This window comes from Citrus clementina, unplaced genomic scaffold, assembly GCF_000493195.1.
Source record: "Citrus clementina cultivar Clemenules unplaced genomic scaffold, Citrus_clementina_v1.0 scaffold_9, whole genome shotgun sequence".
NCBI classification, from domain to species: Eukaryota; Viridiplantae; Streptophyta; class Magnoliopsida; order Sapindales; family Rutaceae; genus Citrus; species Citrus x clementina.
Genome location: NW_006261964.1, coordinates 13,990,745 through 14,016,447, shown reverse-complemented (window position 1 = coordinate 14,016,447; position 25,703 = coordinate 13,990,745). Strand labels below are relative to the sequence as shown.

Here is a 25,703-nt window from a genome sequence, read left to right as displayed (position 1 = left end):
CATTATTGTAATCAAAATGGTCACATGAAATATAGATGTCCCGTGAAAAGGAATGCATATTATGGTGTCAAATGCATTTGGGTTCCAAAAGGAACCATTGCTAACTCTCAAGGACCCAAAAAGCTTTGGGTACTTAAACCTTGAGATTTTCTCTTGTAGGGCTTGAAGAAGAAGAAAAATAAATGGTATTTGGACAGCGGTTGTTCAAGGCACATGACCGGAAACTATGCATGGTTCTCAAGCTTCACCAAAATTGAAAATGGTGGAGACGTATCTTTTGGAGACAACTCAAAAGGAAAAATTCTTGGAATTGGAAATGTTGGTAAAGTCTCTTCAACTCTAATTGAGAATGTATGTTTGGTTGAGAACTTGAAACACAACTTAATTAGCATTAGTCAATTATGTGACAAAGGTTATAAAGTTATCTTTGATAAATTTAGTTGTGTTATTGAGAACTCATGTGATGGCAAAACCTTGTTTGTTGGTAATAGATGTGGTAATGTTTATATCATTGACATAGAATGTGCATCTACTTTTGATAAATGTTTTTCCGCATTACATGATGATAGTTGGCTATGGCATAGAAGATTAGGACATGCAAGTATGGATTTGATTTCAAAAATTTCTAAAAATGATTTAGTTAAAGGTCTTTCGAAAATTGGTTTTCAAAAGAATAAGATTTGTGAAGCTTGTCAATTTGGAAAACAAATCAAAACCTCTTTAAAAAACAAAAACCATATTTCTACTTCAAAACTGCTTGAACTTCTTCACATAGATCTATTTGGACCATCTAGATATGCTAGTCTAAATGGAAAATATTATGCATTTGTGATAGTGGATGATTATTCTAGATATACATGGGTATTATTCTTATCCAATAAGGATGATGCTCTTGATTCTTTTAAAGTGCTTTATAAGAAATTACAAAATGAAAAAGGGCATGATATTATATGCATTAGGAGTGATCATGGAGGAGAATTTGAAAATCATGCATTTGAGAACTTTTGCAATAATCTTGGTATTGAGCATCAATTCTCATCACTTAGGACTCCACAACAAAATGAAGTTGTTGAGAGAAAGAATAGGTCTATTCAAGAAATGGCTAGGACCATGTTAAATGAAAATGCATACCTGAATATTTTTGGGCCGAAGCCGTCAACACCGCTTGCTATGTTTTAAATCGGGTGTTTATTAGACCTCATCTCAAAAAAGCTCCCTATGAGCTTTGGAAAGATAGAAAACCCAACATTGGCTATTTCAAAGTTTTTGGATGCAAATGCTTTATTTTAAACACAAAAGATAATCTTGGTAAATTTGATCCAAAATCTGATGTTGGCATCTTTCTCGGATATTCAAACTCAAGCAAAGCTTATAGAGTTTATAATAAAAGAACTTTAGTTGTGAAAGAATCCATGCATGTTACGTTTGATGAATCTAACCCCTCCTTTGCGGAGAAAGGAGTTGCTAATGATGATGCAGATAGAGAGCTACAAAAAGAATCATCAAAAGAGAATCAAGAGAACGCACCACAAGAAAATCAAGAGGATAGACAAGAAGAACAAACAAATACGGAGCTGGAGCATCAAGAAGGTATTTCTCAAACACTCCCCAAGGAGTTGAGGTATGTCTCTTCTCATTCTAAAGATGTAATTCTAGGAGATCCCTCACGAGGTATTACAACTAGATCATCTCTTAAGAATACTTGTGAGCATAATGCATTTATCTCTCAAATTGAACCCAAATCCTTTGCGGATGCAGAAAATGATGAATCTTGGATTATGGCAATACAAGAGGAGTTAAATCAATTTGAAAGAAACAATGTGTGAGAATTAGTTCCTAAACCGGCACATCAATCTGTCATAGGTACTAAATGGGTGTTTAGAAATAAGATGGATGAATCCGGTGTGGTTGTAAGAAATAAAGCTAGATTAGTGACTCAAGGTTACAACCAAGAAGAAGGAATTGATTTTGATGAAACTTTTGCACCTGTAGCAAGGTTAGAATCCATTAGGATGTTGTTAGCATATACATGTCATAAAGATTTTATTTTATATCAAAAGGATGTCAAGAGTGCTTTCTTAAATGGATATATTATGGAGGAAGTTTATGTGAAACAACCTCCTGGTTTTGAAAATGAAAAATTTCCAAATCATGTGTATAAGTTATCCAAAGCTTTGTATGGTCTAAAACAAGCACCTAGAGCTTGGTATGATAGGCTTAAAAACTTCTTGTTGGATAACAATTTTCGATGGGAAAAGCGGACACAACTCTTTTTGTTAAGCATAAGAACCAAGACATACTTATTGTTCAAATTTATGTTGATGATATTATTTTTTGTTCTACTAATGAGTTGTTGTGTAAAGATTTTTCATCATGTATGAGCCAAGAATTTGAGATGAGTATGATGGGAGAGTTGAAGTACTTCCTTGGACTTCAAATCAAACAAAACGAGGAAGGAATTTTCATAAACCAAGCAAAGTACGTGAAAGATCTACTCAAAATATTTGGATATGATAATGGAACGGCAAAAAGCACTCCTATGAGTACTACCATCAAGCTCGACAAAGATGAAAAGGGCAAAGAAGTAGATATCAAAATGTATCGAGGTATGATTGGATCTTTACTTTATTTGACTGCAAGTAGACCTGATATCATGTTTAGTGTATGTTTGTGTGCAAGATTTCAATCATGTCCCAATGAATCCCATTTGCTTGCTGTTAAAAGAATTTTCCGTTATTGGAGTGGAACCATAGATATTGGCCTTTGGTATCCCAGGGGAACTCATATAGATCTAACATGTTATTCGGATGCAGACTTTGCCGGTTATAAAGTGGATAAGAAAAGCACTAGTGGAACTTGCTATATTCTAGGACACTCACTTGTTTCATGGTTTAGTAAGAAACAAAATTCTGTTGCACTTTCAACTACCGAGGCTGAATATATAGCTGCCGGAAGTTGTTGTGCACAAGCACTTTGGATGAAACAAACACTTAGAGATTATGGCATTAATCTTGAACAAATTCCTATTAAGTGTGATAATACTAGTGCTATAAATCTTTCAAAGAATCCCATTCAACACTCTAGAACCAAGCATATAGAAATTAGACATCATTTCTTGAGAGATCATATTCAAAAGGGAGATATTGCATTAGAGTTTATTTCTACGGAAAAACAACTTGCCGATATTTTCATAAAACCGCTTTGCGAAGAACAATTTTCAAAAATTCTGCATGAACTTGGGATGATGAAATTTTCGCATTAACATCTCTATTCATGCTATTGAGTGTACTAAATTGATTGACTTAGTTGTGATTAAATATTTATGAAATGCTTGAGCTTGATAGTCAAATGATGAATTTGCCTTATTAATTCTTGATTATATGAATCAAATTGGTTGAAAACATGCTCATGAATCATGCATTAAAATGGGTCATAAAATATTTTCAGATCAATTAAATGATCTTGGAATATATTATTTGCTGGCCAAAAATTAAATAAAATGTGCAAAATTACAAATAAAATAAACGGTGAACCGTTTTGTTCCAGAAACGAGATTATGTGTCTGTCCGTTTACTCTTTCACCGTTTGATACAATCGGTGAACTGTTTGAAACAGAGAGTCCTCTAACAGTTACTCCTTAGCCGTTAACCGCTTAAGCTTTCACCATTGCCCTTTCTTTAGCCTCTGGAAGTTACCCCTTAACTGTTTAAATAAATGGTTAACCATTTTCACGAGTATATAACTGTTCAAAGGTTTTTTCTTTTCCTTCTCCAGTTACCCTTTCACCGTTTCGGCCATTGTTGCGCAGCCGAAGGTTTCTCTACCCTCAAACCCTCATTTTTCTTGCTTTTCTTGCCAAACCAAACCTTCAACATCATTTCTTATCACCTTTAGAACAATTTCACCGATTCAAAACTTCAAATTAAGCCCAAAATTTAAAAATCCCAAATCGAAACCCTAACTGCCGCGGGTCGGGTTTCTTCGTTTTTAATCTGATTCTTCCCTTTCTTCAACCAAATTGAGCATTCAAATCACATCCTCTATTCATTCTAAAGTAAATCATCGATTCATTTTCCTCTCATCACATCTCTCCCGCATTTTTCACACTCCATTGTGTTTCTCCATGGCTGAACCCCCTCGGAGAAATCTCAGGCGTAAATCCGTGCTTCAAAGGAATCCTTTACTACCATGGGAAGTCTCTGAATTTACAAGCATTCACTTCCCCACACCTTCCTGGCCAAGAGGTTCGAAGATCACTTCGATAGTCGAAAGGTACTTGACTCCTTCTTTGTTGACATTGATGATTTCCATAACTTAGTTGTATGTGGTAGAAGCATTTGGGATATGCTTCAGCCTTGGGAGCCTGCCATTGACCTTGATGACCGTGTTTATCCAAATTTAGTGCGAGTCTTTTATTCAAACATGGAAATTTTCGATACTCGCCCAAATAGGATAGTTACTCAAGTTGGCCATGTGCCGATAGAGTTTGATGATGCAGATCTAGCTGACTTTCTTGGTATCTCTAGTGAGGGGCTTGATATATACACCTCTAGGAAAGTCCTTTTCTTTGACAATTTTTGTCATACTGATGGTGTCTGTAATATATGTCGTGGTCGAGACTTGTCGGATGAGATTTGTTTGCTTCCCTTTCGGTCTCAACTTTTACCTCTCCAAGTTCGCATTCTTCACACTATTTTACAGCGCATAGTGACACCTAGGAAGGGTCACTCGGATGAGGTTACGAGGTTGGACGTTGCCCTACTAGATAGCCTACTTACAGACCGTCCCATTAACCTCGGGTATATTATTGTGCGACACATGCTGAGTACTCCCGCGGTCAATCACCGCTTGCTTCCTTATGGCAGTATCATTACTAAGATACTGCGACTCTTTGAGGTGCCTCTTCTTGATACTGGACATATGGAGACTAGACGGATTGGTCCCGAGGTCATGACTAGTATCGGTTTCTCTAGGAAGAATAGAGAGTGGATAAAGACAAGCAACTCCAAAAACCGGGATACCTTGATTGCTCCAGAGGATGATCAGATGCTCAATGATATCTATCCTCCTGATCAGCTTCCTGACTTTAGATTAGGAGCTCATCCTCATCCTCTGCGTCGTCGTTTTGTCCCTCGGCCTTCAGCTGACTCAGACTCTGAGGAGCGTGCGATGGATGCTGACATTCCCTCATCTTCCGAGCTGCCTCCTGCTCCTGAGCCATCTGTTATTCCTGAGCAGCCATATGCCTCTATGCCGCCTTCAGCTCCAGTTCAGCCCCCTGCTTCAGACGTTGTGCAGCAATTGATTGCTGATGTTCACCGGATTTCAGAGCCCCAGCAGCTGATTCTTGATCGGTTGGACACTGTTTCCCGTGACCACCAGCAGCTACGTTCTGACTTTCAGACCTTCCAGCAGCAGAGCATTGATCAGCAGCTTGAGCTTATCGCTGGACAGCGTACTCTTCTCCGCTACTTCGGCTATGATCCGGGGAGCACATATTCTCCGCCTCCATAGTTTCTGGGTTCTTTTTTCGCACATACATCTCATATTTTGGTTGTTTGCATGTTGCCATTTATATTTTTATCTACATTGTTTCCTCTATATGCTCTTTCTAGATTTTGATGACATATGTTTGTGATGTTCTTGCTAATTGGATGACTTGGTTATTGGTTGATGAAATTTGTGGTTTATTGGATATTAAAGTGCTGGTTTGTTTGTTCATGAAGTTGTTGGGTTGTTGAAAGATGAAGTTGGTGTTAATCTATTTTGGAAGTGTTTTAATCTCATTTTGTATTAGTGGTTTTACTCGTTTTTAAAGGGAAACTCTGCCAAAATTTTCGCTCGCCAAAACCGGGTAACTTCTTTCAAGGATTTGCGTTTTTCCTCTCTCTCTTTTCTTTTTGATGATGAAGGGGGAGATAATTGGGAGATTATTTAAAATGAATTTAAAAATGTTTTCTTGAGCAAAAATCTTTTTATTGGACATTTCTTAATCTAGCCATACATTTAGGGGGAGAACATTTTAAGGGGGAGCTAAATAGTGAATGAAGTTTGTCATCATAAAAAAGGGGGAGATTGTTAACATAAATATGTTAATAATATTGATTTTGATGATAACAAACTTTAAATGGTTTTTTAATAAAAATGTTGGAGCTATTCCTTAATAAACGAAAAAGATTCATAAAAGATGAACTTTCATATTAGAAAAAGTTTCTCTGCAAAAAACTGTTTTAAAATGTGATTATGGAAATAAACGGTAAATCGTTTTCCTTTAAGCAGTTAACCGATTAATACCAGAAAGCAACTTATTGCCTAAAGCTCTAACCGTTTATGAAAAATGGAAAACACAAAAGATGGGAAGGCTACTGGAACTTAACGGTGAACCGTTTATTTAAACGGGTAACCGATAACATCCAGAGAGCAACATATTGCCTAAAGCTCTAACCGTTTATGAAAAACGAAAAACACAAAAGATGGGAAGGCTACTGGAACTTAACGGTGAACAGTTTATTTAAACGGTTAATCGATAACATCCAGAATCACTGATTAACAAAACCGATTAAGGCTTAATTATTTTGCAAGTTACTGGAAACAAACGGCGAACCGTTTATTACAAATGGTCAATCGATAATATCCAGAGAAGTCACTTCATGCAAATCCTTAACCGTTTACTTTAAACGGATAACTGATATTCGTCTTGCAGGTCTCTGGAATCTAACGGCAAAAGGGTAACCCTAAACGGCAAACCGTTTATTTAAAATTTGGCCTAACGGTAACTTTTGACCAGCCTAAATGGTTAACCGTTAATGGTTAACAGCGAACCGTTTTCGGACCGACAGTTTATAACGGCTAATTTTTCAGCTCCAGATATAAATAAGCTCATTCAAATTCAAAGAAGGTTGATCACAACACGACTACTGAGCTTATACTTGAGAGTACAATCTTCATTGAGCTTTAAAATACATTCTTGCTTCATCTATTCACATGTTGGGCATCATTATGTAATCTTATAAATTGTGAGAGGCAAAACAAATCTGAAATCTTTTGTTTTGATTGATTGTAAGTGTTGGGATACACTTGGGTTTAAGAGATTAGGATAATCTCTTGTTGTAAAGGTTATTGACACCTTGGAAGTCAAGTGTAAGCATTTGAAGCCTTGGAGGCTTGCTATGTGGAATCCTCAAGCTCGGAAAGCTTAGAGGCGTGGACGTAGGCAAGGTTGGCCGAACCACGTAAAAATCTCAGTGTTTGATTCTCTCTTCCTTTATCCTTTTTGTTGTAGTTAATTCATTTGTTATTGCTTGGAATTTGTTTCATATTTGCATTCAATTTTTAATTATAAATTGAATAATTTTTTAGAATTCCAATTCACCCCCTCTTGGGTTGCATAACTAGTATTTCACATTCAACTTTTACCATCCACGGTTTAGAGAGACATGACTTATATTTGCACATTAAGGAATTTCTTGACATATGCTCAACATTTCGTTTTCAAAATTTTGATGGTGAGTTAATTAAGCTTCGTATGTTCCACTTGTCATTAAAAGGCAAGGAAAAAACTTGGTTGAATTCACTTCCAGTTGGATCTATTACTATGTTGGATGATTTGAGTAATAAGTTGCTTTGAAGTTTTTCCCAATGTCTAAAACAAATGCCCTTAGGAGAGAGATAAGTTATTTTGATCAAAGAGAGGGTGAACAATTTTATGAGTATTGGAAAAATTTAATGATCTAATCCTTAAGCGCCCTCACCACAGTTTTGAAAAAAAGAGGCTAGTACAATATTTTTATAATGGTCTAAATATGTCAAATCATCATATAATAGAGTCTATGAATGGTGGGAAGTTTTTGAACCTACATGAAGGGGCTATTTGTGATTTCTTTAATTCATGAAACCATTATTTGAGTCATCCAATTCTATATCTCAAGAACCTTTAGAAAAACTTATTTGTTATTGTAGCAATTGAATTAAATGAAGAATATGTTGGTAAATTAATTGGTGATTTTAGTGAACAAAAATAAGCCATAAGTTGGATAGTTACTGAAATCAAAGAGGTGACTCTATCCCTGTATGTGCCTATGATTCACTTTAAGAATGCTTTTAGCCTTATGCTTAAGAGTCTACCAAATCTAAACCTTATCATGACAGAGGTTGGCAGAGATAAGGTGATTATGCTTTTCAATGTTAGTATCATTTACCAAAATCCGATAGATCACTTCCATTTTCCTTTCATAGGTCTCATGTTCAAGAGGTTCAATTAAGAGGAAATGAAAAAAAAAAGAAATTGTTTGTTTTAAATATGAAAAGCCAATGATAAGAACTGATTGACAATGAACATGGTTCTTAGAAAGGGTTGAATATTGTCTTGGTTTATACGTGATTTTTATGTTAATTTCCTCTTAACTCATATTCTTTCATAATTTTGACTTGAAATTTGACATTGAAACAACTTCAATTGAGAATTTTAGATTGAATAAAGAATTGTTTGCCTCGATTTTTACCTCCTCAATACAATGCAATACACAAAAACACCATATTTAGAGATAGCTACCTATAATCATTAAGAGTGAAGCTATCCTTGAGTAACTTGGGCCTATATACCACGGGGATGTAGAGAATAATTTACCATGAGAAGAAGACTACCTAAGGGTAAAGTGAAAGCTCCTGACTAAGGATATATTTATTTTAAAAAAAAAAGAAAGGAAAAAGCCTAGTGCATGTGCTAAAAAAAAGAAAAAATCTAAAGAAAATGCACATAAATGGTTGTAAAAAAAAAAGAGATCAAAATGATAAGATTAGTTTGATCTATTCTTTTATTAAGGCTATTGATATTGACAATTTTTTAGAATAGATTTTGATTAAATTGATTCACACACACATACACTACAAGAATTAAAAGAGAGAGGTTGACAATTGAATTAAAGTTAGAATTTTGACAATATTATAAATTTCTTTGAGCTACATAATTTATGCAATCTTTGAGGCTAGTTTTATGTCTTTTTTTTTAATTTGTTATTCTTTTTATGTTATTTTTTTAAATGATGTTTGTAGATATCATCATTGAAACCTTCACGAAATCATAACTCTTTTACTAAGGCCGCCTAAGGGTTTAAGGGCTTATTGCATGCGCTAAATATAATCGCGATTACCTGTGAAAGTTAGTTATGATTTACTTTTTTTTCTTTTTTTTTTGTTTTTAGCTTTAGTTTCGCCCGAGGACTAGCAAAATTCTAAGTTTGGGGGTATTTGATGAGCATATAATATTTACATATTTTACCCTTAGTTACATTTTTGCTAGTTATTTTCGTATAATATTTACATATTTTACCCTTAGTTATATATTTGTTGATTATTTCAGTTAATTATGTTATTTTATTGAATAGGAAAATAATTAGAGATTATGGATAAAAGGTGCATGAACAAGTTTAATTTGATAAGCATTAAAGATTAATTGATTTTAGAGCAATTAGGCATACATGCATGTAGAATTTAAGCAAAGGAAACTGAAGCCAATAAATTAATTCATCCATGCACATATAAACAAAGAAGCTTATGGCTATCACATGGAGATTAAGGAAAAAATTGAATTTAAATCAATTTAGAAGTTTTGCCTTTCACCTTGTAACAATTGGAATTACAAACCATTAAGGATTATGCTTATAGGCATTATATAAGGTTGAGAAGAGTTAGAGAAAAAAGAATGAGATCGCAGATCGCAAATGGTTAGATGGGCAGAGAGTGTTGGTAAAAAGATTAGATATTTCAAAAATAACTTTTTTAATTTATAAAACTAGCGGAGGCCAAGAACCTTTCTTGATTATGTATACATGCATATGGTAAGAGAAATACCTCAAATTTCTGTTGAAGAACTGAAGAAGAAGGTTGCAAATCTTCTCTGTTATCCTCAATTGTCTTCCTTATACGTGTGGGCGTGTAAAGACCCTCAACTATGTGCGGAGATGGAAACCCTAGAACTTTATTTTTCTTAGTGAAGAAAATCTACACGTAAAGGTTATTCTTTTGTTCTAATTTCATCTCCCTTATATAGGCACTTATTAGAGTCAAGAGTTTCACTAGGAATTGAGCTAGTAGGGGGATTGAAAACCCATAAGTTTTCTAGCTCTAACTTAATAGTTAAGGCCTAGTCATCTCGTGACACACCAAAACTACTAAGTTAATTCTAAGCTTCCACTGAAAACCTAAAGTTGCACTCTAGCAACCCATGTTATTAAATAAAACACCAATTAATTAAAACTCCTTTTAATTAATTTTAGACTTGGTCTTAGACAATAATAGCCACCTAACTAACCTTCTATATGATGCTCATAATTAAAGCTAGGCCATTAATAAATGTTGTACCTCTATTAATTACATATTCACCCCTAAGTCACTATTTGTTCTAATGATCACTTTTAATATATCTATATTTTTAAATAAATTTATAAATAAATATCATTATTCAATAAACAATTTATTGAATAAACTGCAGCCACAAATTTAATTGATCAATTACCATAAACAACTTACGTAAGCATCAATATTATAGATTCTATCTTGTAAGTATATGTTCTTACGATCCATAAAATTACATATCCAAGCTATTGAGGTTTTGACTGTTTATATCGTGATAACTTAAAAGATATTATACATGAATGCACATCCATTATCCACTAAGGATTAAGATCAATTAAGCTTATCAAAGTTTATGTGAATTATGGTTGTTGTGCAAATTTTAATGTACTCGTAAGCGCACGAATCTATTGTAGTATAGATCAATGGTGATGAGTGTCGATCCCACGAGGAGGTGGATTTTAATTATGTAGAATTAATTTTGTGAATTGGTGATTGGATCTGTGGTGGAAATAATTTGGAATATGCTAAAACTTAAATTAAAATGGCGAGAATAAATTCTAAAATTGAAATTAAAATGGTGAGAATAAATTGAAGCGAAATCTATTGAAATGACGTACTTGGGTATCTGGATCCGTATCAACATGCATCATGGGCTAAATAATCCGTATTAATGTCAATTAAATCATGAGGGGGGAATCCACACCTCATGAACCACGCTCTAATCAATATGGTGTTAAGGGCTTATCGTGCCAAATAATAATAACCTTATACTAGAGAGCCGGTGTAACCAAGGCGGTATCTAGACAAGATTATTATTATTTGTCGACGAGAAGTCAAAACATCCACAACAACTAGAGGGGAAGAGAAAATAAATTTACCAAATTAAGCCCATGACACATGTTGAGACTTCACCTTCAACCCAAGCTTGAAAGAAAATTAGCTACTCATAATTGAACTAGGGGCAAAATGGAAATTTATTAAAATACGAAGAAAATACAAGATGGAGAGAGAATTACGGAAAATGGAGTCCAAAAATGGATTCAGAGATATCAAATTAGGGGGGGGAGGCCCCCTTTTTATAGATACATGGAGTAAATCATGGCCATCGGATTAAAAACAGTTTGGACGCTCAGGATTGCGCCACGTCATCAGTCAACAGTCCACGGTTTGACCACACGGATGAACAGTAACACGGTTTGACTCGGATGAACAGTAACGCGGTTTGACTCGGATGAACAGTAACGCGGTTTGACTCGGATGAACAGTAACGCGGTTTGGTTGAAAATAATCCTGTGTGATGCATGTACCGTACGCAAGATTTTTCATCCACTGATATGCTGCCACGTCACCATCAACAGTACATAAGAATTTTAGCCCAATAGGATCGTGACACCTCATCAGTCAATGCCACATCATCGGTCAATGCCACGTCATCGATCCGTCTAAGTGAACAGTGTTGTGAACAGTAACGTAGTTAGTACCGTACACGTGAATAGTACAGTACATATGAATAGTGCCATTTTTCCTTTTATGCTCCTCTTAAGGTTTTCGACCGTCCTGAGTTCAAAAGTGATGTCCGTTTTGCCGTCTGATCTCTCCTTTATTGTAAAATGACTATAATGCCCCTAAAATACATAAAATACTTAATTAAAATAAAACACATGTAATTAAATCACAAGAAGGTTAAATACATAAAAGTAAGGGTTGTTAGTAAGACTTGAAATGTAAAATGACGGTTTTCTCCTTTATAAATATGCATTTTCTAACACTCAACACACCCCCCAACCAGCTTATTGCTAGTCCCTAGCAAATAAAGCGAAAACAAAATTCAAATTCAAAATATTTTTTTTTAATAGAAGCACTCGTATTTGTTCCGTCAGATTAATGATAGCAATCAAATAAAAGTATAAGCATTATCTCCAGTCTAAAGCAACATCACACCTACATCAACCATCCGCATGAATCAGCCCAGTAGACTTTGTCATAGCTACTTTCAAGAATGACATGTCAAACCCCAAAATCTCACTGGAAGTAGTGACACTCTCACAAAGAAATTAAAACCAATAAAAATAGTCACTCCAATGAATGGTAATTGAGAGAGAAAATAATAAAGAAGTGATATCACATGCTCTCACCAAGATGAAATAAATATGCCCTCAGCTTATAAATAATACGAACTCAAGTCAAACAAAAATGCTAGTCAACCCACTTTATTTATCTTTTTTGTTTTTATTATGCATCACTACATCTTTTTAGCCCATATAACTAGCTTCTACTTCAAACTATAGTTCCCTAAAATCAAGAAGGACTTTTATTAGGACGTAACGTAGGCTAGGGACCTGGCTAACAAAGAAGGAAAATAAGGAAAACAAAGTGTATGTTTGAGAAAAATGCAGAGAATTTTTTTTTTTAGAAGTTGCAAGGTGGATTTCACCTATTATTTTTATTTTTTTTCTTTCTTTTGAAACAACAACTTTTGTTTTTTTTTTTCCCATAACTTTACTGAACAACATAATTATTTACATTTTCTCAAACATAAATAGGTGGTGGAACTTATAAGATATTGGGTAATACCCCAAATCGGAGTGGGTCAAGATGATAAGTTGACAAAGAAATTTTTTTTTTTAAAGGCTCAAAAGGGTTAACTATGGATATTTAATAAAAGGGATGGCTAGAAAGGCTCAAACGGATCAAAGATGGCCTTTCCATCGTCTTTTAGGGCTCTAAATAACCTTCCATATCTACTAGTTAGATGGGCCTCCAAATGTAGCAACACACTTTTTTTTCTTTTTTTTTATTAAGGGTTAACTCAAAAGAAATCTAGAGATCGTGTATACAATAATAAACTGTTAAGCTGTATAAAGAATGGGCAAAAGGGTTACTCTCCAAGAAAAATGATAGGCTCAAAAACTCACTTGGTACTTATTATGACATGTTCATTCCTTTAAGCAACTCATATATGTCTCCGACATCAACATGTAGAGTAGCAAACATAATGTAACATCACTTAATACCAAAGATAATACAAATACTAAAATTTAAAATTAATCATGTCACCCAATGTTAAAACAAATCACACAAATTTTTTTTTTTAAACAACATTCTACCCCCCAACCTATTCTAAACATGAAACGAAACTATGCATGCAGAAATGTGAAAATGATGCATAAAAACTAATTAGAAAAGTTACACGTAAAATGATAGAAAACGAAAAGGATTTTTTATTTTTTTTAAAGAAGATGCGTTTCTAGAGGAACTACACTCCATATTCAGCCATCTTCGACTCAAAAGTTGGAAAATGTATATTTATAGAGGAGAAATTAAAAAAAAGAAAAATAAACATAAACACATAATAAAGAAAAAGAAAATGTCTGAATTTTTTTTTAAAACGATGAAGATGCGTTTCTAGAGTCATTACACTCCATATTCAGCCATCTTCAACACAAAAAGTTAGCAACAGTTAGTTTCTACAACAAAAAATTAGTAAAAACTTAACCAAAATTTCACAATTGTCGATTATTCCCTCCCCCCAACCAGAACGAAACATTGTCCTCAATGTTTGAAATGAAAGAAATAGAGTTTAGAAAACATCACCTGGGTGGTGCAACACAGAAAATAATATTTACAAGCGGAGAGTTAAATCTAATTTGTACTTCTTACTGCCGCTACTGTTACCATCATTATTTGGACACTCTAACACAAAGGTCCAGGGGTCCGGCTCCGGTTTATAAGCTTGTAACATATCAAGTAGCTCATTAGCAGTGTGAGCACAAATAAAAAGTTTTTTCACATGGGAAGGAATGAAGTAGTTTTTTATTGCATGGTTAAGAAATGCAATAAAGCCATCATAAAAGTTATTGACATTTAACAAACCGATGGGTTTCTAGTGAATGTGCAGATGGGCCCAAGATGCTAGTGTGATAAGTGCCTCTAGTGTTGCAAGATCTCCTGGAAGGAAAATAAAAGCATCAGCATGATTAAGTATTTCAATTATTCTTTCTTGCATACCTGAGACAACTAACTCTTCTCCAGTTGATGAGTCAGACGAACTGCCCAACGGTTTTAGGACTCTTGGGATGATGCCTAACACTTGACTTCCTCTGACAAAAGCTGCTTCAGAGACCATTTTTGATAACCCTCGGTTACCTCCTCCATACACCAAGTGTAATTTTCTCTCTGCTATACTTCGACCAAGATCGATGGCTGCCTCAATGAACTCTTTATGTTTGCCATAGGTAAATCCAGAAAGCACACAAATGTTCTTGAATTGTCTATTTGGAGTAGCTGCCATTGTGATACTTCTCAAAAAATAATTTGTGAGTGCTTGACAAAAAAAATCACATTTAAGAGTCTTGGTGCCAGTGGGTCACAGTTGTGTATGAGGTAACATGTCAGTGTCAAATAACGAGTAAAGCAGGTGGCTCGCGAGTCAAAAAGGAAACAGTAAAAAGGAAAAAGTAAACAGTAATAAGAAAAAAAAGCAAACAATAATAAAATTATTAAAGACAATAATGCACACAATAAAACAAATATAACAGTAAAGTAAAAAGATATTTACAGGTAGTTGCGACTATGGCTCACATCTTCCTCTGGTTTTACATCCAGAAACGGCTTGAACGCCCTCTATGGGTCGAGGATAGGCTTCCTATCCAGTTTTCTTATAAACTGGCAAACAAGGTCGTTTATAGTCAGATTCTCGAGACTATATCGTGCATGCTCTTTCTGGAATAATGGCCATAACTGGAGAATCGCTCCTTGCACATATCCACTGGGATGCGTTTCAAGAGACAAAAGGATATCATCCAATGACTCCTTATTCAAGCCATCCCTAATGAATTGAATCTTATCTTCCCTGTTATCAGACATCATTCCTAAAGAACATGGGTTTTTATTGCAACTCATTCTGGCACACTTATGACAAGCAACAGAAATTCTTCGAGCTCGTCATTTTCTTGCATAATTTCCTTTACCACAACTAGGCATGTATGCAATAAATTTTGAAGGTAACTCACCTGCCGATCGTACTTTAGCTTCGATTAACCAACGGATGTCAGCAGGTATGTTATTCCTCATGAGTAATCGCATGCGTTCGGACCGACTTGATTGTCACGGAGTACCGTTATCCGCCACTTCACCGGGGTAACAAACTAAAGCACACAAACAGAAAAACAAATTAAAACACACAAAGAAAATTAAAATCGTCCTCTTATTGAATTTACCTCAAGCTCCAACTGGATGTCGTAAACACTTCTCTCAATGTCTCTGAGTTGGCGTTCTAAACCCTCAACATAGGCTACTAACTCTGGTGGCTGTAGAGCCCAAATGCGATGTGTTTTACAAAATTGAATCTGCCGTTTGAGATGAGTTTTGACACGTTGAAGTGGTTTAAGAATGTTCAGGAGGAACGGTCTAAGTAAGGTACTCATGATTAAAAATGATAAAAGAAAACTGAATAGTTAAACAAATACACTTATGCAAAAATAATTTCAATTAGCAAAAGAATAATATAAAGAAAGAAAGAAAGAAAAAATCAAATCACCGAAAAGAAAAAAAAATCAATTCAAATTTGGTGGGTCACTCAAATTTATTTCGGTGTCTTCTTCATGTGGTTGGTACTCTAGATATGGCTTTAATCTTTGACCATTAACTTTAAACGTGACAACGTTATTTGGGTCCTTAATTTCAATTGCCCCATGTGGAAAAACAGTATGAACAATAAAGGGACCAGACCAACGAGAGCGTAACTTACCTGGGAATAGGTGCAAGCGAGAATTGAATAAAAGCACTTTCTGACCTGGAGTGAACGATTTTCTCATAATTTGCTTATCATGGAAGACTTTCATTTGTTGCTTGTAAATCTTGGCATTTTCGTATGCATCATTGCGAATTTCTTCAAGTTCTGCCAGCTGTAATCTTCTTTCTAAGCTGGCTTGCTGCATGTCAAAATTGAATTTCTTGATGGCCCAATATGCACGATGCTCGAGTTCTACAGGTAGGTGGCAAGCTTTTCCATACACTAGCCTGTAGGGTGACATCCCAATCGGGGTCTTGAAAGCCGTTCTATATGCCCATAAGGCATCATCAATTCTTAATGACCAATCTTTTCTGTCCGGCCTCACCGTCTTTTCTAATATGTGCTTTATTTCTCGATTGGAGATCTCAACTTGGCCACTGGTTTGCGGATGATACGGGGTCACCACTTTGTGTGTGATTGAATACTTTGTCAAAAGAGCTTTGAATGCTTTGTTACAAAAGTGGGCACCACCATCACTAATTATTGCTCGAGGGAATCCAAAGCGTGAAACAATGTTGCTTTTCAAAAATGCTATCACCACCTTGTGATCATTGGTCCTACATGGAATTGCTTCTACCCATTTTGATACGTAGTCAACAGCAACCAATATGTATTGATGGCCAAAAGATGGGGGAAAGGGTCCCATAAAGTCGATACCCCATACGTCAAAAATTTCAACCACTAAAATTGGATTTAGTGGCATCATGTTCCTTCATGTACTGCTCCCCATTCATTGACACCTATCACATGAAGAACAGAAAGTGTAAGCGTCTCGAAATATAGTTGGCCAATAGAAACCACATTGTAAAACTTTAGTTGCTGTTTTCTTAGCACTGAAATGGCCTCCACAAGCTTGTTCATGGCAGAATGAAAGAATATTCTGAATTTCATTTTCTGGGACACATCGTCTAACAATTTGGTCTGCACAATACTTGAACAAATAAGGGTCATCCCAAAAGAAATTCTTTATCTCTGCAAAGAATTTAGCCTTATCTTGCTTGGTCCAATGCTCTGGAAGTTTACCTGTAACAAGATAATTAACTATATCAGCATACCAAGGTAATACTTCCACACTCATTAATTGTTCATCTGGAAATGACTCATTCAATATTAATGGCTCTGTAATTGTGTCAAAATGGAGACGAGAGAGGTGGTCCACCATAATATTTTCTGTCCCTTTCTTATCTTTGAATTCCAAGTCAAATTCCTGCAAAAGTAACACCCAACGAATTAGTCTAGCTTTTGCATATTTCTTTGTGAGAAGATATTTAAAAGCAGCATAATCTGTGAATATAATTATTTTACAACCAATGAGATAAGATCGAAATTTCTCTAATGCAAACACTACTGCTAGCATTTCTTTTTCAGTAGTTGAATAGCTCAACTGTGCATCATTCAATGTCATACTAGCATAATAAATAACATGAGGAATTCGATCAACCCTTTGTCCTAATACTGCTCCTACTGCATAATCAGATGCATCACACATGAGCTCAAATGGTAAGCTCCAGTTTGGGGGCTGAATGATGGGTGATGATGTCAACAAATGCTTTAATTTTTCAAACGCAACAAGACATGAATCATCAAAGACAAAAGGTACATCCTTAGCAAGTAGATTGCATAAGGGTCTAGAAACTTTGCTAAAATCTTTAATGAAACGTCTATAAAAACCAGCATGCCCAAGAAAAGATCTTACTTCTCTGACTGTTTTGGGTGGAGGAAGATTAGAAATGAGATCCACATTGGCTTTGTCAACCTCAATACCTTTGCTCGAAATGATGTGACCGAGAACAATACCTTGTTTTACCATAAAATGGCACTTCTCCCAATTTAAGACTAAGTTCTTCTCGATACATCTCTGCAGAACTAGTGTTAGATGATGTAAACATTGATCAAACGAATCACCAAAGACAGAAAAGTCATCCATAAAGACTTCAAGGAATCGTTCAACCATATTAGAAAAAATGCTTAACATGCATCGTTGAAATGTAGCAGGTGCATTACATAATCCAAATGGCATTCTCCTATATGCAAATGTGCCAAAACGGCAAGTGAAAGTAGTTTTCTCCTGATCTTTTGGTGTTATGAGGATCTGATTGTATCCTGAGTAGCCATCTAGAAAGCAATAAAATTCATGACCTGCTAATCTATCAAGCATTTGATCAATAAATGGTAAAGGAAAATGGTCTTTACGTGTGACAGAATTCAACTTCCTATAATCAATGCATACACGCCATCCTGTAGTCACTTTAGTGGGTATTAATTCATTATCGACATTGGTAACTACAGTGACTCCTGACTTTTTGGGGACGACTTGTACAGGACTGACCCATGAACTATCAGAAATTGGGTAAATGATACCTGCATCTAATAGCTTAAGGACTTCTGTTATAACAACTTCTTTCATATTAGGATTTAACCGACGTTGCATTTTCCTAGTAGATTTAGCATTTTCATCGAGGTGAATGTAATGCATGCAGTCTACTGGATTTATACCTTTTATATCTGCTATGGTCCATCCTAATGCTCCTTTGTGCTCTTTTAAAACATCTAACAACTTACCTTTTTGTTCGTCATTTAGGGATGATGAGATGATTACTGGCAAAGTACTTTCTTCTCCCAAAAACGCATATTCCAAAGTGTTGGGCAATGGTTTGAGCTCGAGTTTCGGTGGTGATTCTGATGATGGAATGAGTTGCTTCTCTAATGGTGCTAGTTGTTCAACTCTTGACTTCCATTGATTGGTGTCCATAGATGGTGCTGAGTCAAGTAAGGCGTTGACCTCTTCGACCGATCTGTCAATATCAAAATCAAAACCAAAGTGAGTTAAGCATGTCTGTAAAGGATCATCACTAAGGTTTGAAACAAAAGTATCATCAACTAATGCTTCAATTAAATCCACATCAACAATTTCATCATCTGCACTGTGAGGTTGTTTGGCAATGTTGAAGATGTTCAGCTCCATAGTCATGTTGCCGAAGGACAACTGCATATTTCCGGTCCTGCATTGAATGTGAGCATCCGCAGTTGCCAAGAAAGGTCGGCCTAGAATAATGGGGATGTGCTTCCTCAAGTCCTGTATTGGTTGAGTGTCAATTACAATGAAATCAACAGGAAAATAAAACTTGTCTACCTGGATAAGCACGTCCTCTACAATACCATGAGGTATTTTTGTGGACCGATCTGCAAGTTGTAACACCACTGGAGTTGGGTGTAATTCTCCAAGTCCAAGTTTCACAAATACTGAATAAGGCAACAAATTTACACTAGCTCCTAAATCCAACAAAGCATTCTCAATTGTGTGGTTCCCTATGCTACATGAAATAGTGGGGGAGCCTGGGTCTTTGCATTTTAAAGGAATTTTATGTTTGAGGATAGAACTAACGTTTTCTGTTAAAAATGCTTTCTTTTGAACATGCATATTTCTCTTTTTAGTACAAAGGTCTTTAAGAAACTTGGCATAAGATGGAACTTGTTTAATAGCATCAAGCAAAGGAATGTTAACACTTACCTGTTTGAAGATTTCAAGAATCTCACCTGTGGATTTTCCCTTCTTGCCTTTAGCTAACCGCTGAGGAAATGGAGCTTTCGGAACATATTCTCGTGGGTTGGTTTCTTCTTTCTCCTCCGGTGATGAGTCCTCAACACTCACAGGAACAATTTGATTTTCTTTTGTCATTGGCATCTCCACTTTGTTGTCGACTTCTTTTCCTTTTCGCAAGGTCATTACTGCTTTGACCTCTCCATGCTGTTGTGGTGAACTGGTACTTGCTTCATGTATTCCTTTAGGATTAAGCACTGGTTGACTTGGAAACTTACCTTTCTCAACAGTCATTGCCAAGGTCTGAACTGAAGAAGCAAGCTGTCCCACCATCTTCTCGAGGCTTGAAACTGATTGGGCTTGTAAATTGAAGCCTGCTCTCAACTCATTTCGTAGTCCATCAATGGTGCGATTCTGTTGCTCAATCGTGGAGTGACTAACATTCTTGAAATTTTGGAATGCATCCTCCCATGGTCTGGGTTGAGAGTAGTTCTGGTTCTGATTGTATGGTCTAAATGGGGGCTGAGAGGCTTGAGAAATTTGAGGAATTGGTTGCATTGGTGGAGCTGGAGCTGCTGGTCCATTCTGTTGGAGTCCTTGAGACCATGAAAAATTGGGGTGGTCTCTCCATCCAGGGTTATATGTGTTGGAGTATGGGTTGTAGTTTGATGGCTTTCTCATTATACCTATGGCATTGGCTTGGTCTGGATATGAGTCATGGCCATGTGGTTCTGTTGATTTTGCAGTCGATAACGATGCTATTTGTCGAGCAAGACCTTCAACCATCTCCTTGACTTCTTTGATTCCCGAAGTTGACTCGCCAATTTGAACCTCATTCACTCCTTTAATTCTTCTAGTAGTCCTGAGTGATCGACTCCGTTGTTGGGAATTGTCTGCTTGTCGCTGGAAGAATTCCCAAATCTCTGATGCACTTTTTGACATTAGCTCTCCTCCACTCGTTGCCATTAGCCATTCTTGCACATTCGGCAATAATCCCTCCAAAAAGTATTGGCATTGGTGCCATTTCTCATACCCATGATGTGGACACTTCAAGAGTAGCCCATTGAATCGCTCCCATGTTTCGAAAAATTGCTCGTCCTCTCTCTGGGTAAACTCCGAGATTTCCCTGCGAATAGCATAGGTTTTATGCACTGGGAAATATTTATTCAAAAATTTCGTTACCATTTGTTCCCATGATGCAATGCTATTGGCAGGCAATGTATTAAGCCATGAACGAGCTCTATCCTTTAAAGAAAATGGGAATAATCTAAGTTTAACATCATCATCTGAAAAAATTCTCATATTTAAATGTTTGACAAATAGCATGAAAATCATTCAAATGATTATATGGGTCCTCATTTTCTAGGCCATAAAATGTGGGGAGACAATTTAGCACACTAGGTTTTAGTTCAAAACTCCTAGCAGCTACATTTGGGTATCTTATGCATGATGTGCTCAAATTTGCTAAAGGACTGAAATAATCCTTAAATGGCCTCTCTTGTGGTGCTTGTAAATCCATTTTATTTTTAACGTGTTTGTGTGTGCGAAGTGTTTTCTCAAGTTCAAGGTTTATAGGTTCAAGATTAGGTAATAATGACCTTCGACCATGCATGCAAAACAAATAAAATAAAAAATAAAGATGGGAACAAAATAAATAAAAATAAAGAAGAGGGAGAAATTACGATACTAACCTTATTGCGCTATTAAAACCTTTCTATAAAAATACATAAAAACAAATACGTGAAATAAATTAACTAAAAATAAATTAATAAGATAAACAAAAAAAATTACAAAGAAAAATAAATTGAAAATTAAATTACAGAATTTTAAAGAAGAGAAAAAGAAAAGAAATACTAACCTTTAAATGTAGATTCACTTTTTTTTCTTTTTCTTTTTTTTTAATAATAAAAAAAATACAAGAAAACAAATAAAAGAAATTATTCACAAAAATTAATTATATGAATTAAAATTACTTACCTCCCCGGCAACGGCGCCAAAAACTTGTTGTGCAAATTTTAATGTACTCGCAAGCGCACGAATCTATTGTAGTATAGATCAATGGTGACGAGTGTCGATTCCACGAGGAGGTAGATTTTAATTATGTAGAATTAATTTTGTGAATTGGTGATTGGATCTGTGGTGGAAATGATTTGGAATATGCTAAAACTTAAATTAAAATGGCGAGAATAAATTCTAAAATTGAAATTAAAATGGTGAGAATAAATTGAAGCGAAATCTATTGAAATGACGTACTTGGGTATCTGGATCCGTATCAACATGCATCATGGGCTAAATAATCCGTATTAATGTCAATTAAATCATGAGGGGGGAATCCACACCTCATGAACCACGCTCTAATCAATATGGTGTTAAGGGCTTATCGTGCCAAATAATAATAACCTTATACTAGAGAGCCGATGTAACCAAGGCGGTATCTAGACAAGATTATTATTATTTGTCGACGAGAAGTCAAAACATCCACAAAAACTAGAGGGGAAGAGAAAATAAATTTACCAAATTAAGCCCATGACACGTGTTAGACATCACCTTCAACCCAAGCTTGAAAGAAAATTAGCTACTCATAATTGAACTAGGGGCAAAATGGAAATTTATTAAAATACGAAGAAAATACAAGATGGAGAGAGAATTATAGAAAATGGAGTCCAAAAATGGATTCAGAGATATCAAATTAGGGGGGGGAGGCCCCTTTTTCATAGATACATAGAGTAAATCATGGCCATCGGATTAAAAACAGTTTGGACGCTCAGAATTGTACCACGTCATCAGTCAACAGTACGCGGTTTGACCACGCGGATGAACAGTAACGCGGTTTGGTTGAAAATAATCCTGTGTGATGCATGTACCGTACGCGAGATTTTTCATCCACTGATATGCTGCCACGTCACCATCAACAGTACATAAGAATTTTAGCCCAACAGGATCGTGACACCTCATCAGTCAATACCGTACGCGAGATTTTTCATCCACTGATATGCTGCCACGTCACCATCAACAGTACATAAGAATTTTAGCCCAACAGGATCGTGACACCTCATCAGTCAATGCCACATCATCGGTCAATGCTACGTCATCGATCCGTCTAAGTGAACAGTGTTGTGAACAGTAACGTAGTTAATACCGTACACGTGAATAGTACCGTACATATAAATAGTGTCATTTTTCCTTTTATGCTCCTCCTAAGGTTTTCGACCGTCCTGAGTTCAAAAGTGATGTCCGTTTTGCCGTCTGATCTCTCCTTTATTGTAAAATGACTATAATGCCCCTAAAATACATAAAATACTTAATTAAAATAAAACACATGTAATTAAATCACAAGAAGGTTAAATACATAAAAGTAAGAGTTGTTAGTAAGACTTGAAATGTAAAATAACGGTTTTCTCCTTTATAAATATGCATTTTCTAACACTCAACAATGGTCAACAGCATTAATTTGTTAAGTTAGATTATAATTCATTATCGTTTAGGTCAATATGCATATCATATATACATATTAACTATTCTACTTGAAGTCTTCACTACAGTGATCAAGATAATATCATTCACGATAGAAGTAGAAAAGTTACAGCCTTACATAATGAAATGCCCATTTCATTAATAGTTGTGAACAATCTTTTATTTATAAAGAACCTATGATTTATATCTTTTAGTATTGACATCAAATGCCAGAAGATAATCACATACTTCATAAATAAGGACTAACAATATATGCCAGATATGAATTATGGATAAATATGTTTTATTAAAACTAGAAAATGTTATTACAACTAATGCTTTAAGATATAATAATAACACTAACAATCTCCTACTTGCTCTAAAGCATGTCAAGTACTTGTTGAACTCCCATTTTAAGTATATGACTCTTGGAGCTCTTAGTTGGCAAGCCCTTGGTTAATAGATCTACTAGATCTTTTTCAAACACAATCTTAAAAACCATGACTTCATTCTTATGCACTAATTCTCGTACTAGGTGATATTTCCTTTTAATATGATTTCCTTTCTTCTGGCATCTAGGTTTATTCGGCTGTGCGATTACCCCGCACTTAGCATAATAAAGCACAATAGGCATCTTAGCACAAAGAACCACCTTAAGTTCTATAAGGAACTCCAAAGCCATAAAGCTTCTTTAACAATTTTTAAAGCTGCTACATATTTAGCTTACATGGTGAAGTCCGCCGTACATGATTGTTTCACACTCTTCAAACTTCTAGCTCCACTACCTAAAGTGAACACATAACTAGATGTGTATCTCTGAGTTTCCTTATCTCCTTGAAAATCTGAATCTATATACCCTATGGGCACAAAATATTCACTGGAACACACAAGCATATAATCTCTCATTCTTGGAACATACTTGAGTATATGCTTTACTATAAGTTTAGTCTAGTACACAACATAATATATATAAGATTTCCTATTATAGATGCATAAGGATACTATCTTATATGATTTATTTCTTCAGGAGTTTTAAGAGATTAATCCTTAGATAGACATTATCCATATCTGAAAGGAATCAATCCTTTCTTGGAATCTTGCATAGCAAACTTAACTAAATTTTTGTCAATATAAACAGCTTAGGATAAACTTAACATCATATTCTTGCGATCTTGTAAAAGCTTGATCTTAAGGATATAATTGGCTTCTCCTAGAATTTCATTTCAAATTGGTTATATAATCAAATTTTAACCAATGATGGCACTCTTACATCATTCCCAATAAGTAGGATATCATCTACATACAAGACTATAAATATAACCAAACGATTGTCTATCCTCTTATAAACATAAGGTTCATCAAGATTTTGATCAAAACCAAATGATTTGATTGTTTGACCAAATATAATGTTCTAAGACCTAGAGGCTTATTTAAGGCTGTAGATAGACTTTTGCAATTTACAAACTATACGCTCTTGGGTATTAACTACAAAACCATCTGGCTGCATCATATAGATACTCTCATCAACATTCCTGTTAAGGAATGCAATCTAGGAATCCGTTTTCCAAATCTCATAATCAAGATTTGTTGCAGTGCATAAGAGAATTCTGATAGACATAAGCATGGCTACTAGCGAAAAAGTCTCTTTATAATCAATACCCTATTTCTGAGTGTACCATTTCACAATAAGCCTAGCTTTGAACGTTTCCACCTTCCAATGTATCTCTCTCTTTCTCTTGTTGAACAATTTATAACCAATAGGTTTTATCCTTTCAGTGATTTCTACAAGCTCTTAACTTTATTGGAATACGTAGAATCCATCTTAGATTTCATAGTTTTATGCCAATGGTTTGCATCTACATTAGTCATCACTCCATTATAACTAGTGGGACCTATTTCATGTTTTATAGAGACGGCTTGGAAAGAATCTCCAACTAATACATATCTAGTAGTTGTTGCTCTACAATTAGATTAGGTTGTTTTCAGAATTTGGATGTGGAACTCCTCACTTACTTGCTTAGGCACAATATTTGTATTTGCAGACAATTCACTTAAAATTATCTTACTTTTAGGCTTAAAATCTTTATATAGTATTCCTCAAGAAAAGCTACATTTGTGCTAATAAAATCCTTTTTTTTTAGGACTACAGAAAAAAAAAACCTCATCTTCTTCCTCTAAGGTAGCTTATAAACAAACAAACTTCATACCTAGATTTTAACTTATCTGCCTTTCCTTTTAGTACATGTGTTGGACAACCCCAAATGTGCATATGGCATAAACTGGCTTACGTCCATTCCATGTTTTCAAGGCTGTTTTAAGAATTGATTTAAATAAAACTAAGTTAAGAAGATACATGGCTATTTATAAAGCATGGCCTCAAAACGAGATAGGTAGATTTGAATAACTCATCATGGACCTTACCATTTCAAGAAGTGTTATATTTCTCTTCTCGATTACGCCATTTTATTGGGCGATCCCTGTGCAACTAACTAAGATAAAATCTCGTTCTAATAAATAGGTCTTAAACTTACTAAGGGAGTACTCACCACATCGATCAAGTCG

At 35.3% G+C, this 25,703-nt stretch overlaps 1 non-coding gene across 1 annotated transcript; it reads left to right on the top strand.

The window, feature by feature from the left end:
* Window positions 1-20,718: 20,718 nt before the first annotated feature.
* Window positions 20,719-20,822, top strand: LOC112095498. Its single transcript, XR_002903872.1, has one exon. It is a non-coding gene; the product is annotated as a small nucleolar RNA R71 (small nucleolar RNA).
* Window positions 20,823-25,703: the final 4,881 nt, after the last annotated feature.